The 2,562-nt window shown below is 37.5% G+C and overlaps 1 non-coding gene across 1 annotated transcript; it reads right to left on the bottom strand.

Annotated features, from left to right (window-relative positions):
- Positions 1–1,971: 1,971 nt before the first annotated feature.
- LOC135274611 (U6 spliceosomal RNA) lies at positions 1,972–2,078 on the bottom strand. Its single transcript, XR_010342401.1, has one exon. It is a non-coding gene; the product is annotated as a U6 spliceosomal RNA (small nuclear RNA).
- Between the last annotated feature and the right edge of the window lie 484 nt (positions 2,079–2,562).

Genomic DNA, 2,562 nt, shown 5'->3' with positions numbered 1-2,562 from the left:
ATATTTCTTCTTTTGAAAAGTGTCTGTTCATTTCCTTCGCCCACTTTTGAATGGGTTTGTTTGTTTTTTTCTTGTAAATCTGTTTTAGTCCTTTGTAGATTATGGATATTAGCCCTTTGTCAGATGGGCAGATTGCAAAAATTTTTTACCATTCTATTGGTTGCCAATTCACTCTAATGACTGTTTATTTTGCTATGTAGAAGCTGTGGAGTTTGATTAGGTCTCATTTGTCTATTTTGACTTTTGTTGCCAGTGCTTTTTGTGTTTTAGTCATGGAATCCTTGCCTATGCCTATGTCCTGAATGGTTTTGCCTAGGTTTTCTTCTAGGGTTTTTATGGTGTTAGGTCTTATGTTTAAGTCTTTAGTCCATCTGGAGTTAATTTTAGTGTAAGATGTCATGAAGGGGTCCAGTTTCTGCTTTCTGCACATGGCTAGCCAGTTTTCCCAATACCATTTATTAAATAGGGAATCCTTTCCCCATTGCTTGTTTTTGTCAGGTTTGTCAAAGATCAGATGATTGTAGATGTGTGGCATTGCCTCTGAGGCCTCTGTTGTGTTCCATTGGTCTATATCTCTGTTTTGGTACCAGTACCATGCTGTTTTGATTACTGTAGCCTTGTATAGTTTGAAGTCTGGTAGTGTGATGCCTCCAGCTTTGTTCTTTTTGCTTAGAATTGACTTGGCTATGCAGGCTCTCTTTTGGTTCCATAGGAAGTTTAAGGTGGTTTTTTCCACTTCTGTAAAGAAGGTCATTGGTAGCTTGATGGGGATAGCATTGAATCTGTAAATTACTTTGGTCAGTATGGCCATTTTCACAATATTCATTCTTCCTAACCATGAGCATGGAATATTTCTCCATCTGTTTGTGTCCTCTCTTATTTCATTGAGCAGTGGTTTGTAGTTCTCCTTGAAGAGGTCCTTTACATTCTTTCTTAGTTGTATTCCTAGGTATTTTACTCTCTTTGTAGCAATTGTGAATGGGAGTTCGTTTTTGATTTGGCTCTCTGTTTGTCTGTTATTGGTGTATAGGAATGCCTGTGATTTTTGCACATTGATTTTGTATCCTGAGACTTTGCTGAAGTTGCTTATCAGTTTCAGGAGATTTTGGGCTGAGACAATGGGGTCTTCTAAATATACAATCATGTGGCCTGCAAATAGAAACAATTTGACTTCCTCCTTTCCTAATTAAATACCCTTTATTTCTTTTTCTTGCCTAATTGCTCTGGCTAGAACTTCCAATACTATATTGAATAGGAGTGGTGAGAGAGGGCATCCTTGTCTAGTGCCAGATTTCAAAGGGAATGATTCCAGTTTTTGCCCATTCAGTATGATATTGGCTGTGGGTTTGTTGTAAATAGCTTTTCTTTTTTTGAGATATGTTCAATCAATACCTAGTTTATTGAGGGTTTTTAGAATAAACAGTTATTGAATTTTATTAAAGGCCTTCTCTGCATCAATTGAAATAATCATGTGGTTTTTGTCTTTGGTTCTGTTTATGCGGTGAATTACGTTTATAGACTTGTGTATGTTGAACCAGCCTTGCATCCCCGGGATGAAGCCTACTTGATCATGGTGGATATGCTTTTTGATATGCTGTTGCAATCGGTTTGCCAGTATTTTATTGAATATTTTTGCATCTATGTTCATCATGGATATCGGCCTGAAGTTTTCTTTTCTTGTTGAGTTTCTGCCAGGTTTTGGTATCAGGATGATGTTGCTCTCATAAAATGATTTGGGAATGATTCCCTCTTTTTGGATTGTTTGGAATAGTTTCAGAAGGAATGGTACCAGCTCCTCTTTCTATGTCTGGTAGAATTCGGCTGTGAACCCATCTGGACCTGGGCTTTTTTTGGTTGATCGGCTATTAATTGCAGCCTCAACTTCAGCCCTTGTTATTGGTCTATTCAGGATTTCGACTTCTTCCTGGTTTAGGCTTGGGAGGATGCAACTTTCCAGGAATTTATCCATTTCAAAAAATAGAACGCTTCACAAATTTGCATGTCATCCTTGCGCAGGGGCCATGCTAATCTTCTCTGTATCATTCCAATTTTAGTATATGTGCTGCCGAAGTGAGCACAGAAATTTCTTTAACTTTCTTTTTGATGCTGGATATTAGACCTTTTTCAGATGCCTAATTTGCAAAAATGTTCTCCTATTATGTAGGTGGTCTGTTTACTCTGTTGATAATTTCTTTGTTTCTAAGCATCTTTTTAAGAAAAAAAATTGTAAAGAACTCAGACATTGTAACATTGCATTCAGCAGGACTAAATTTTGAGTCAGACATATCTTCAGAGGTGGAACATATCAAAGGTCCCTAAACATATCTATTTGCACAGGATCTTGTACATGGCCAGAAGGGGATGTGGAAAAAGCGTGTTCTTATTGATGTAGCTGGGTGAGACCACAAGATGATATTTTTTTCCACTTCAGAATAGAGCATAGAACCTTGAAGGATTTAATGCATTGGAAGCACAGCAATGGGGAGAAGGAATGACCACTGAAAGGCAGCAGTTGTCTCTTAAACATCAAAAATTTCTAGAAAAAGTGACTTTGTTCGAAAG

The sequence above is a fragment of the Aotus nancymaae genome, unplaced genomic scaffold (genome assembly GCF_030222135.1).
Source record: "Aotus nancymaae isolate 86718 unplaced genomic scaffold, 86718_ANA_hifiasm-v0.15.2.pri h1tg000002l, whole genome shotgun sequence".
Taxonomy (NCBI): Eukaryota; Metazoa; Chordata; class Mammalia; order Primates; family Aotidae; genus Aotus; species Aotus nancymaae.
Note: the sequence above shows the minus strand (reverse complement) of the source record. Positions and strands in the feature narration are given on the sequence as shown.